The 14,502-nt window shown below is 34.9% G+C and overlaps 1 protein-coding gene and 1 long non-coding RNA gene across 2 annotated transcripts in view; one reads left to right on the top strand and one right to left on the bottom strand.

The window, feature by feature from the left end:
• The window catches only part of LOC128552511 (E3 ubiquitin-protein ligase TRIM71-like), a 30,109-nt gene that overhangs the window by 5,562 nt on the left and 10,045 nt on the right, over nt 1–14,502 (top strand). The window contains exon 2 of the mRNA XM_053533559.1: nt 8,188–8,271. The gene's annotated coding sequence lies outside the window, so the exon portion shown is untranslated. The remainder of the gene's footprint in view (nt 1–8,187; nt 8,272–14,502) is intronic.
• On the bottom strand, nt 1,215–7,427 carry LOC128552513 (uncharacterized). The gene is made up of 5 exons (XR_008369098.1): nt 6,716–7,427; nt 5,591–5,709; nt 4,899–5,041; nt 3,192–3,287; nt 1,215–2,740 (listed from the first exon to the last, which is right to left on the bottom strand). It is a non-coding gene; the product is annotated as an uncharacterized LOC128552513 (long non-coding RNA).

Below are 14,502 nucleotides of genomic sequence, written 5' to 3'. Positions count from 1 at the left end.
GGGTATTCATACACCATTAACAAGCCTAGATCCAGGGCCCGTGCCCCCCCAGTTGGCCAAGAAGTGACTTGTACTCATCAAAGATGCCCCTAAAAATTTAGACCCAGAAATGCACCAGAGGCCACCATTTCATATCTGTAGTTCAAAATTGTCCAGGGGGAGATCCCTGACCCCCCAATCAGGAGTATCATACTCCTCCAATACCTTAAAATTTAGACCTAAAATGCAGCAGAGGCCACCGTCGTATGCATGTACTTCAAAAAATTACAGGGGGGGTCAATCTGATCCGCACTTGACCCCTGAATCCCTACCTAACATGGGCAAAGGCGCCCCCTCGAAAACCTTGCGCCTCGGCGTTGATGTCTTCGTTCAAGACTGGTGCCCCCCAGTCAGAAATTTCTGGATCTGGCCATGATTAAAGCTGGAATGTGGCCATGTCGGTGAAACATTAAATCCAACCAAAAAAAAAAGAAGTCAAAATTGTTTCTTGTCTGATCCATAACTCTGCCATTTATCAAGGGATTTGAAAATAATTTGACACAGATCTTAACCCATACCTTCCCTTGCTAAATTTCTGTAATGAACTATTCCATCTTTCAATTTGGACGGTACCACCAACTGTTAAAAGGGGTAATTACCAAAATTATACCGACTGAATGGCTAACTGCAGATCTTGATCAGACTGTACAGATGTGCAGACTTGTCATGATCTTCACTGTTTGCAAAGGCAGATTAAGTTGTGTCCAGCACGATAAGGGTTAACCATATTGAGATGTGTCATACGTGACCGAGGCCTCTTAGGTCAAGGACACAAATTTATTTTTTGCGAATACAACTGTGGCATTCCTGTGCCTACTTCGGGGGCATTTGTCACCCATAGTGACAGCTCTTGTTATTTCACTAAATTTTGTATAAATTTCCTGTAAGTACCTTGACAATTCATAAATGTAATCACTCACCATTTGACATGATTTATCGGTAATTAACTGAGACCAAACCAAACTAATGTCCTGTTTGTCTGATTTACCGTCCGTACCTTGAGTATTATTTGCCGAATTGGGCCAATGTCAGTATGAACAAAAAAAGAAAGAAGAAAAAACAAAAACAAAAAAAGGAGGAAATTCAGACGTTAAAAGTTATAATCCTGTTAAAAATCACCGTTAACATAAAGCAAATAACTTTGTAGATTTGTAGAGAACAGTCTAATGAACAAAGGGCTTGGTTCACTTATAGGTTAAAATGGCACAACATCAAATGTTGTTGAAATATTATTATAATGAATGATCAACAACTCAGAATGCAAAATCTCATATTTTAATTCATTTGAAATTGTGCTGTTGCCATGGCAACCGATTGATTTTCTTTATGGAAACACAAAAATCTCTTATAACAGTTACATCAGAACGTATAATTAACATTCAGACATGCTAAGATATAACCCTAAGCAACGCCTATAATTTGAGGCAAAAAAATATATGGTTGCCATGGAAACGGAGATAAAAATGAGAATATTTGCTATGTCTGTTTTTTATGGAATAAAACCAATTTAGGTCATTCTTTAAGAAAAATAACATATGTAATTTGTTTGTGAAGATCATTATTCATAAATAATACAATATATTTCTGTTGCTATGGTTACAATGGAGTTGCAGTATATGCTTCAATGAGACAGCAATGACGTTTTTGCTAAGTTATTGTAGAACACTTTCAGCATTTACCATTACATGTAAAAATTTTAAAAAATGCACCACTGAAAAGTGTTCTTCAAACAATGTTTTTTCAAGACATAATATAGAACAACAGAAAAATGTTTCCATGGTTACGCAGTTAATTCCGTAAACATAATACTACATAATGTCATTTAACACACAGTAATAGTAATAGAAAACTGCCTTATTAAATGTCTTGATCATATTAAAAGAGTTAGATGATACTAACGGCAATGATATATAATTAGGCATACAAAAACTAAATTGTTTCCACAATAATCCAATGTATGTTTTACAAATTATACATATATTGTGCTTTCAAGACAGGTTAAATTAATTGTTCATGAAAAGGGAAAATAAACATGATACTGCCGACAGAAATGATTACATGCAGTTTGAATACAGCAGAAAATATTCGTAGATCTATATAATCCAACTGTCGTAATGAAAAAAATGTACATTACTACCATATATGTTACAATTATTGTTGAAAAATCTTCCAGTGTTTTAGAGGAATTTCACATTTATACTGTGTTCAGCCTTACATGTATATAGTGAGTGAATATTTAACAAATGCATAGTACTGTTGACACCATAAAGTTGTTAATTCAGTGTTTACATAAACTATATGTATCATTTGTTCTTTTTCAAATATATGGAATTTGGGTCTAGTACATCTTCAAAAAATCAAAAACACTTTCAAATTAATCAAAATTTCAGCGCTCTTTCTCTGTATTACTTTAAATGTTAAACACTTTTTTCCATTCATTCTTCGTTTTAAATGACTTGAATTATCAATTTTAATGGCTTTGACACTGCTGGTTTTGAGCATACATTGCTGTTGCTGCAAAGGGGCGCTATTTCATTATACAGGTACCACTGTCGACTGGCATCCAGCCCAGGAATGGTAATACGGTTGGTGAATTTGCCTGTCCTGCCAACCCATTGCCTAAAAATATTAATCTCCGTCTCTGTGTTGAAGTTATAATCCTTCAAGAATACTATCTATACCAGGTCATGCAGAAGACATTCTGTAATGATAAATGTATCAAATATTTAAGACAAAGAACACAACTCATAACCTTTTCATCAATCCTGAACAACAGCATTCCAAAAGACATCCCACACATAATTACATTAAATAACATTTTAGAATTTTATTACAGTAATAACTTCTTTTCATGAAAAAATTCAACCATCGCACATATTCTACATCAAGTAAGGGCCATGATTTTGATCTCATTTTATCAAATAGTTCTTTAACCTGGTTAAGAAAAAAAAGTTACTTTATTAGAATTATGTTATTTCTGATTAACTTGCTTGTAGTGAGCTAGACACTCTTTAACAACACAAACATAAACAGAAACTGTGGTATTTTAATGTAAGTGGCCTCTTTACAGACATGATCTCTGCAGCAAGTTTTATCAATACTTGATTATTAATAAAAACATAATTGATTAAAGAGGCTCAAGCCAAATATACCTAAACATGTTCAGGACTGAATTCTGTATGCCGGCCTCAATCAGGTTGTACTCCAAGTCATCATGTAGACCCATCATAACAAGCCACATTCCATAGCTAAAATAACGGGTATATTTAAACAATGCATTTTTAAACAAAAACTTCTAAGTAGCAATAGTGAGTCCTTAGAATATAACATAGCATCACTTTATTAAAACAAATAAATGCCAGCTACACAGTTTATTTTCTTACATACACACCTAAGTCTTAATACAGTATGTTGTGTAAGTATGCAATATTCAAATTGTAATTCAATGTAGGGTTAACGCACGTTTTTTTGTGTAACAACATCTGCAGAATCCCAAGGGATTGGTTGGTGCACGAGCCCGTAGGGCGAGTGCACCAACATAGCCCGAGGGATTCTGCAGATGTTGTTTCACGAAACAAACGTGTGTTATCGCTATTCTTGCATAAAACACAACTTAAGTGCTGGAAATATCGAAAAAACAAGACTATCCAGCTGACATTAGCCGATCGAAGTCGGCCGTTTCAGGTTGTTATGGACACATGCTTTATTTATGCATTTCCAGGGCATACAGAAACAGTGCGTATTTTATACATGTCGAACGGACATTCTTGTTGTGGTAATTTCTTTAATATTAAATATATGTAAAATAAGCATGACTTCCCCTTTTTCCGATATATCGGTAGGAACTTTAGCTTTAGAGGCTCGGAATCATGAGAAAAGGGCATATTTATAACCCTACACGGCATCTAGAAAATTTTGCTTTGCACCCCACCCCATCGCGATCAAAGTTTGATAAAGTTTCATAAACACAAAAATTTGAATTTTTCCAACATCGATATAATCAACTTAGATTGGATTTATAAACTCAAACATGGTTGGTGAGATCTACAAATAAATTGAAAAATACATAATAAATACCTTCTGTTCATCAAATGTTCATTAACTGTGGAAAAATTCTTCAAACTTTAGGCTTCGTCATGTTTATGCTTTACATTACACACCATCACTGCATCAGTAGACTGCATAGATGTGTAAAGTAGACACAAACATTTTTAAAAAGTTTTAGTGTAAGATTTAAAGTTAGCATGTTAACTTTCTCGACTCAAATTAATTTGGAAAACGAAATTGTATTTTTGTAAATTGTTGTTTGCCTATCATTTCCAGGGATTAAATCGCGGCGTGTAAACTTACTTTGAGTCTAATACGCGTAATAATACAATAATAAGGAACGTCAATTCAGTCGCGTATCAAGAGAGGTAGCGCTTATTACAAGTTAAAGTAAAGTTAGGTTGAAAAATGATATTTTTAATAAATATGCAAATGAAAAGATTTCATAAATCTCGGACCTTTCGACTTCGGCCAAAATGGATCGGGATCCATAATTTGCTTACGTTGGACCCACAACAGCATATTCAAAACGTTCACCAACAGCGCATGCTCACGAGAATCTCCTTGTTTGTACACGTTTTTTTCCCTGTTTGTGCATGCCCAAAATCGGCAAAAAACAAAGGTTTTATGCAAGAATGTTTATCAGTGGAGATATTGTTTTTCATTTAGATAAAATTATGCACATTATATATATAAACTGGAAACTAGTGACTTTCCAAACTGAAGTGTATGAACACACTGTAAAATTAAATATTTCAACATCAAATTCTGTGTGCTTAATAAATATTTCTTTATTTATTGGGAATTCTTACCTTATTACAACACTTTTCTTATTTTATCCACTATAATTGTCCATATGTAATGAAACATTGTTTTCTTCATAGCCATGATGCTTGAAGTGATGGTGGACCATAGATACCACACTGTTTGCTCCTCTTCCAACAGCAGTACTGTACTTTTCATACAAAAACAAGAACAGTTTATAAGAAATGTATTAAATTCTCATCAAAAATATTAAATTCTCATCAAAAATGGAGTGAATCAACACTGACCAAACAGTTCATCCTTTCTTATAGATATTGCTTAACCATGTTAACATTAACTTGTATTTATCAAAATTTAATTGAATTCCAATTCACAGTGCTTATGATATAGCATCTTTATTATAAAGCAATGCAGTATTTTCAACCCAATTTCAGGGATTTACAGAAAGTTCAGTGAAAAAAAAACAACATAGAAATTAGTAATATCAAGTCTTAACAAAACATAACTTCCTTTAGATAATTTTACTTGACAAAATTTCTGCAAAGGTGTCACTATATTTCCAATGTAAAATGTGCACTGCAGGCCTGAAGCATTTATTCATAGAGTCATGATTTGTTTGAAGACTATAAAATTTAATTTAGTGATATATGGATTTCATAGTTAAAATTGATATTGAAAAAGTGCATTTGAGGATACTGACACTGATATGAATGTAAACACTAACTTCAAAATCTTATACCTGCATGAGGAGTCACAGAAATACAAGGGCCCTACTTGCTGAGCATAGTATGGGGTCAATACTTGTTGAGCACTCAAAACTGCAGTGAGCCTTTATATTTCTTACTGCTGGAGGTTATCCTGAAAAATATATAAAAAGAATTTCTCATTTATTTAGTAGCCTACCAGCATGCTGTCTACCAGTAATGGCAGTAGTGAGAATGAAAAAAGTAGTTTTTATTGTAATTTGCATGTAGAATTTTTAAGAAATTTTCAGGAGGTCTATTTTAGTTACTATAATTACAACAAAAAGTGACAATTTAAAACACCACTTTTCCTGTGTTATTGTACTACAATTTTCAATTTTCATAGATTCCATTGTGCATAATGACCATGTAATTATTAAATTGTTCACATCTGTGACAGTTTAAACTGTTCACATCTGTGACAGTTTAAACAATGTACAATATCTTGTAATATTGGGCTATTCCAGAAAATATCAACCCCCTCCCTGTGGAAGCAGTTTTTCTGGTACAACCTGAGAGGAGAGGAGGTGGGGGTGTATTTGGAGGGATCCTATTGGGAGAAAGGGGAGGGGGGTATTTGAGGTAACCGGGGTGTGGAAGGGGGAGGGGGATATTTTCTGAAATAACCCGAGAGGAGGGGAGGGGGGTATTTGGAGGGATCCTATTGGGAGGAAGGGGAGGGGGGTATTTTCAGGTAACCGGGGTGTGGAAGGGGGAGAGGGGGGTAAAATGTCTCCAGGAGGGGGGGGGGGGGGTAATTTTCTCCGAAAAAACTGCTTCCACAGTGGGGGGTGTGGATATTTTCTGGAATAGCCCATTCCTGTTCATCAGTTCATTTACCTCTTCAATTTCTAGATAGAAAGTTTCATACAGAATGTAGGCCTACTTAACATAGAAGATGCCCGACTGTCTTGGCTACAAGTATATTCTGCCATCATGAAAACTTACAAATACACTAGAAAGATATTAAAAGTATTTGACAGCAGACAGTCCAATCGAAATGTCAACAATGCTTTTTTCGCTGCAAAGTTGTATCTTTGATAAGTCAACAAACGAAGCGGTCTGTCCATTTTGTTTTGCCTCCAATTACGAATAAATTTATAATGAAAATTTACACTTACCATAACAATTATTAAATCCGCCATGCACTTTAAATATCCGCGTATATTCAGAGCAAAATTAACTGCATGTATTCTCTGACCCAGTTGCAAACATGTATCCACCGATAATGGCGTGTTGATTTCAAAGGGAAACAATTCGCTAATTCACTCATTAGGTTTGTGATATTTCACTAAATGTTGAAACGTTTAAACTTAGAAATCTTCGTCCGATATTATTGATTTTAACACTAGCTCTAATGGCTGTTGCTTGAAAAACAAATTAATGAAAACAAATATCTAATTAAGTGACGTCAGCTTCAACGTCATTTTACCGAAATCGAGGCTTGTGTAATTTCGGATAAGAATGTGTCTCTGAGACGGACGTTTTTTTCGTTTTTGAATATGGCGGCATTGCTCACCAGCGATGATTTTTGCACTTTTTATTGGTTTTTAATGTACGAAGTAGTGGTTAAAATATTAAGACTGGTAAAGGATGCCGCCAAGGCGAAAATCATAAATAAAGTCTCAAATTTCATGGAAAATTCACATTTTTTGGAAAGTGGGGCATGTTTTGGGTAATACATAAACACAACAACACATTATTTTTCAAAGTTTATTACTTATATATGAAGCATTGTGTTTACTTGTTACGAACAGCATATGTATCAATGTAGAATAAGTAATGTATAATATGGCAAAATTCGGTGCCATTTTCATACATAAGTGAACCAAGCCCTTTGCCTGTTAGTTAGACTTGGATGGCCAGGCAACTATTGTTGAGATACGAATGGATATAAAACCATAAAATATTTAATGACCAGCTGGTCACTAATTCACTCGCCAAGCTTCGCCGAATTTGGAATTTCCGTAAACCAACGAAGATAGTGTCCTGTGAAAAAAAATAAATAAGGCAAACACAACAATGATCGGTCGTGATAGGATTAAATTTTGTGTAAAGACTGCGATAAATGCAGAAATTTACAAATACATGTAGTTTGCTTTTCAATGCCATTTCTACTTGCCATCCATGAAGAGATTTTAATATTACAAAGGTCAATAAGGTTTTTTTTCCTGTCTGATCCAGAACTCTGTCATCCATCAAGGGATTACAATGGTACTTGGCATAAATGTTCCACTTGATGAGACGAAATGTCATGCACCACACCCAGTACCCTAGCTTAAAGGTCAAGGTCACATTGAGATCAAAGGTCAATAGAATTTTTTTCCTGTCCAGTCTATAACTTTGTCATACAAAACAGGATTTAGGTATCAGTTTGCACAAGTATTCCCCTGGATGAGACAACATGTCATACGCAAAACCCAGGCCCAAGGTCTAATGTCAAGGTCACATTTAGAGACCAAAGGTCAGACACAAGAATGACTTTGTCTGGAGCATGTCTTCTTCATTCATGGAGGGATTTTAATGTAACCTGGCACAAATGTTCTTCACTATGCATGCTAGTACAGGTCAAATGTTCCGGATTTTGTTTCAGGCATACAGGCATTATATGAGAGGAAGTTTAGAATTTGAACCGGGAGAAATGGAAGCCAGCTAAAGAGAGTTACAGCAGTGTGAAGTAAGTGTGCCTGTCATCATGGTTCGTCTGCAAGTTTTTACCTCACCTGAGCCAAAGGCTCATGGTGAGATTTTGTGACTGCTCAATGTCCGTTGTGTGTCGTGCGTCCATCAACATTCTCTAAAAAAATCTTGAAAACCACTGGGCAAAGTTACACCAAACTTAACAGTAATGATCCTTGTGTTGTTCCCTTTCAAAACTTTTCAAACAATTTAATTCCATGCAGAACTCTGGTTTCCATAGCAACCAAAAGGAAAAAACTTTCAATGTTCAATTTTTCCCTCAAGGGTCAAATATGGTCTCGTCCTAGTGGTCACATGGTTTATATAGACATATATAGGGAAATTTTTTGAAAATCGTCTTGTCCAAAACCCTAAGGCTTAGCATTTTGGTATTTATTGTGTAGCATCATATAGTGGGCCTCTACCAAGATTCTTCAAATGATCTCCCTTGGATGAAATATTGTCCCCCAAGGTGTCACATGGTTCATATAGACTTGTATTGGGGAAAAAAACTAAAAAATCTTCGTCTGAAAACACAAGACCAAGGCTTTTGATTTTTAGCTCAACTGATTTTTTTGAAGAAAAAAAATGATGAGTTATTGTCAACTCTTTCAAGAGCGGTTGTCGGCGTCGGCGTTGCCTGGTTAAGTTTTATGTTTAGGTCAGCTTTTCTCCTAAACTACTCAAGCTATTGCTTTGAAACTTGGAACACTTGAACACATCATAAGCTGACCCTGTACAGCAAAAAACATAACTCCATCCTGCATTTTGCAAGATTTATGACCCCTTTTGTACTTTGAAAAAATCAGATTTCTTGGTTAAGTTTTATGTTTAGGTCAACTTTTCCCCTAAACTACGTAAGCTATTGCTTTGAAACTTGCAAAACTTGTTCACCATCATAAGCTGACCCTGTACATCAAGAAACATAACTCCATCCTGTTTTTTGTAAAAATTATTGTCCCTTTTGGACTTAGAAAATTAGTTTTCTTGGTTAAGTTTTATGTTTAGGTCAGCTTTTCTCCTAAACTATCAAAGCTATTGCCTTAAAACATGCAACACTTGTTCACCATCATAAGCTGACCCTGTACAGCAAGCAACAGAACTCCATCCTGCATTTTGCAAGATTTATGACCCCTTTTGTACTTTGAAAAAATCAGATTTCTTGGTTAAGTTTTATGTTTAGGTCAACTTTTTCTCTTAAACTATCAAAGCTATTGCTTTAAAACTTGCAACACTTGTTCACCATCATAAGCTGACCCTGTACAGCAAGCAACATAACTCCATCCTGCATTTTGCAATAATTATTGTTCCTACTTTCTTGTTTTTAGCTCGCCTGAGCAATGCTCAGGTGAGTTTTTCTGATCGCTCGATGTCCGGCGTCTGTCGTCTCTCTATCAACATTTAGCCTGTGTATGCGACAGAGGCTTTATTTTTTCAATTGATCTTCATGAAACTTGGTAAGAATGATTACCTTGATGAAATCTAGGCCGAGTTCGAAAAGGGGTCATCCGGGATAAAAAACTAGGTCACTAGGTCAAATCAAAGAAAAACCTTGTTTATGCGATAGTGGCTGTATTTTTCAATTAATCTTCATGAATTTTGGTCTGAATGATTGCCTTGATGAAATCTAGGTTGAATTTGAAAAGGGGTCATCTGGGATCAAAAACTAGGTCACTAGGTCAAATTAAAGGAAAACCTTGTGTATGCGATAGAGACTGTATTTTTCAATAAATCTTCATGAATTTTGGTCAGAATGATTGCCTTGATGAAATCTAGGTCGAGTTTGAATATGGGTCATTTGGGGTCAAAAAGTAGGTCACTAGGTCAGATCAAAGAAAAAGCTTGTATGCGATAGAGACTTTATTTTTCAATTAATCTTCATGAATTTTGGTCAGAATGATTGCCTTGATGAAATCTAGGTCGAGTTTGAATATGGGTCATTTGAGGTCAAAAAGTAGGTCACTAGGTCAGATCAAAGAAAAAGCTTGTATATGCGATAGAAGCTGTATTTTTCAACTAATCTTCATGAATTTTGTTCAGAATGATATCCTTGATGAAATCTAGGCCGATTTCGAAAAAGGGTCATCTAGGGTCAAAAATTATGTCACTAGGTCAAATCAAAGAAAAACCTTGTGTATGCGATAGAGGCTGTATTTTTCATTTGATCTTCATGAAATTTGGTCAGAATAATTGCATTGATGAAATATAGGTCAAGTTCAAATATAGCTTATCTGGGATGAAGATCAAATGATGCTATTTTAAAAAGAAATGACGTCCAATTTCTTGGGATTCTGCAGATAGTATGACATCATAAACATGTTTTTTTTCCTACTTACAGCTCTTGTGTCCACTATATGAAATTGTAACTTCAAAAAAGAACTAATTGTCTTATTGTATTAAGCGTGGGTAAATTGTATAAAGTAATGGTAGGCCCATAATGGTAGCGGTTTGTTTATGATTTCATTCAGCAATTAATTTTGGGTTATTATTTTACATTTTGAAGTTCATTTTTAGCTCATCTGATTTTTTGAAAAAAAATGATGAGTTATTGTCATCACTTGAGCGGTTGTCGGCGTCGGCGTCGGCGTCAGCGTTGCCTGGTTAAGTTTTATGTTTAGGTCAGCTTTTCTCCTAAACTATCAAAGCTATTGCTTTGAAACTTGGAATACTTGTTCACCATCATAAGCTGACCCTGTATAGCAAGAAACATAACTCCATCTTGCTTTTTGCAAGATTTATGGCCCCTTTTGTACTTAGAAAATATCAGATTTCTTGGTTAAGTTTTATGTTTAGGTCAACTTTTCTCCCAAACTGTCAAAGCTATTGCTTTGAAACTTGGAATACTTGTTCGCCATCATAAGCTGACCCTGTACAGCAAGAAACATAACTCCATCTTGCTTTTTGCAAGATTTATTGCCCCTTTTGGACTTAGAAAGTCAGTTTTCTTGGTTAAGTTTTATGTTTAGGTCAGCTTTTATCCTAAACTATCAAAGCTATTGCTTTAAAACTTGCAACACTTGTTCACCATCATAAGTTGACCTGTACAGCAAGAAACATAACTCCATCCTGCTTTTTGCAAGATTTATGGCCCCTTTTGGACTTAGAAAATATCAGATTTCTTGGTTAAGTTTTATGTTTAGGTCAACTTTTTCTCTTAAACTATCAAAGCTATTGCTTTGAAACTTGCAACACTTGTTCACCATCATAAGCTGACCCTGTACAGCAAGCAGCGTAACTCCATCCTGATTTTTGCAATAATTATTGCCCCTTTTGGACTTAGAAAATCATTTTCTTGGTTGAGTATTATGTTTAAGTCAACTTTTCTCATAAACTATCAAGCTATTGCTTTAAAACTTGCAACAGTTTTTCACCACCATAAGTGGACGCTGTACATCAAGAAACATAACTCTATCCTGCTTTTTGCAAGAATGATGGCCCTTTTTAGACTTAGAAAATCATGGGTAGGACAATATTTCTATTACACAAAAAAAATCAGATGAGCGTCAGCACCCGCAAGGCGGTGCTCTTGTTTTCTTCAGTTTGAGGAAAGAAGCCGGAGGTACATCCGTCAGTAGCTGGCAAGATCCCCGGCCGCCGGGGCTTGTGGAGAGCTCTGTAAAATCTCACAGCTATTAATAAAAGACCCTTCATATGTTTTATTCTGTTTCAAAATGCAAGAAGCTTGTAATTTAAATTGGCATTACCAGTAGTAACCTGTCTGAGACATACTTATTGATAACCCATTGTCTCTTCTTCAAACTTGAAATTTGAATTGTAAAAGTGGTTAATAGCTGGAGTGGTATTACCTGGAAAAGTACTTCTTTTGTGGTACTTTTTTGATTGTGTATACTTGCTATAAATTTTCCTTCAGTGACAGTTAATCCAATGAAAAGTTCTATGTCAATTTCTCTGAAATGAAGATTTGTGGTAATTAAGTTATGTAGTTGAAAAAACATTTTTTCCAGATATAATTTTATAGTTTACAATGTTCTTTAGATAAGGAAAGACCTCTGGGAAGCAGTCTCTAGAGAGGTCACAAGGTTTTTCTATTTTTAGACCTACTGACCTAGTTTTTGACAGCACGTGACCCAGTTTCGAACTTGACCTAGATATCATCAAGGTGAACATTCTGACCAATTTTCATGAAGATCTTGTGAAATATATGGCCTCTAGAGAGGTCACAAGGTTTTTCTATTTTTAGACCTACTGACCTAGTTTTTGATAGCACGTGACCCAGTTTCAAACTTGACCTAGATATCATCAAGATGAACATTCTGACCAACTTTCATAAAGATCCCATGAAAAATGTGACTTCTAGAGTGGTCACAAGCAAAAGTTTACGGACGCATGCACGCACGGACGCCGGACGCCGCGCGATCACAAAAGCTCACCTTGTCACTTTGTGACAGGTGAGCTAAAAAAATTGTAAATAGTTCTATTAAATTTTGAAGTACTTTATAAGAAAATCAAGAAATAACTATTTTTAGATAAATTGTAATCGTTTTGATTTTTTGTATCCTTTTGAAGATAAAATACTGAATTAGTTAAATATGTTCATGATTATACTGACAGAATCGTGAAATAAAACGCTAGGATCGGCGGGTTTTGCTAGGTAGAATCAGGCTACCCGAAACAAACATTTTTTTTGGCCTTATTACGTACGATGATCCACGCTTTAAACAAATGAATGCCAATCACTTAATAAGAATTTAAAGCTTTAATTAAAACAAACGAAATATTCGAATAACAAACCGAATATTCGAATATTGATTTCAGTATTCGTTCCCATCCCTAATGTTTTCTGATTTCTTTTACATTTTATTATGATAGAATGTATATATTTATGATCCGGTGAGTATTTCTAATCTTTCATCCGCATTGTTCATGAATGGGACTACCAGATAAACCCACAACCAAAAATGGTAACACACTAGTGTAATAAAGCTTTGACGTCGACGTCATTTATACTGTAGGCAACGTTAAACAAATTGTTTATAAAAGACAGTCGATGTTTTGGTTTTTCAACAAGAAAGGCTAACATGTGATAAAAAGAATATTACATTTTGTGATTTTCTATATTGTATTAACAAACTCGCATTTTATTATTTTATTGAACTTATTTGATAAATTCGATATGAAAAGACACCTATTAAACTTTTTTTCCCTGTTTCTTGCATACCAGATGGGGATTTGCAGTATTTTTACCAGTGCTAGAAAAATCCTTATTGCATAGCAAACGGGAATTTCCAGTAATTTTATTGGTGCTTGAAAAATCCATATTACACCACAGGATGTTTTAGACAACTCTAAGGCTTGAAATAACCTATTACAAACTACATATAAAATCTACCGGTAATACCTCGAAAATTTCTCTTTCTTGATAGTATATTTTCCAATTCAAAAAAAGTTTCTTTTATCAAAAATTCTTAACGTAACGCTGCAACTGATAAAACAAAAACAGAACTGAAACTGTTACTTGTCTTTGAAACGTCATGATGTCTTTCATATTTACGAACGCTGCTTTCCAGCGCTTTGTTTAAATACGCTGCTATAAGAAATAGTTCTAAAAAGAAAAATTAATTCTTGTTATCGGTATGCAAGAAAAAGATTCTGTCACTGGTTATAGGTGCAGATCATGGGAATATCCAGCTCTCAGGTAACTGTTTAGTCATCGGGAGCTGCGCCCTCGTGAAATTATTACGCCCGACGTATAACCGCCCATCGTGTATAAATAGTGATAAAGCACTGTTTTGCTATAAATTATTTCTTAATTAAAGCACGCTTGTGCTATAAATTATTCCGGTTCTAATATGCCCTTAATCTCATACACTAGAAACAGTATAGAAGCGCTCTTTCTTGGTCGCAACAAAAACTGACATCATCGCACGTTAACGCGACGTCATTCTAGCGTAAGTGCTTTAACAGAGACAAGCGTATTAGAATTTGCGATAAATCATTACTGAATTTTTCACTTTTGATAATCATACGTGTATATGACAAATTTATAAATGACTATTTGCAGAAAATCGCAACATGTATTGAAACTGAAACTGCATAGATCTCCATTCTTTGTGATTGTCTTTTGTCTCATACTATTAAATATTTTATGTTTGATATTCACATGTTTTGAACAATTGTTCTTGGTTTTATAGTGAGAAATAGCTATATATAGCTAGAATTAGCTATAAAGCTAATGGATCTGATTAATGGCCTTTTGATATTTTATTTT

The sequence above is a fragment of the Mercenaria mercenaria genome, unplaced genomic scaffold (assembly GCF_021730395.1).
Source record: "Mercenaria mercenaria strain notata unplaced genomic scaffold, MADL_Memer_1 contig_2865, whole genome shotgun sequence".
NCBI lineage: Eukaryota > Metazoa > Mollusca > Bivalvia > Venerida > Veneridae > Mercenaria > Mercenaria mercenaria.
Note: the sequence above shows the minus strand (reverse complement) of the source record. Positions and strands in the feature narration are given on the sequence as shown.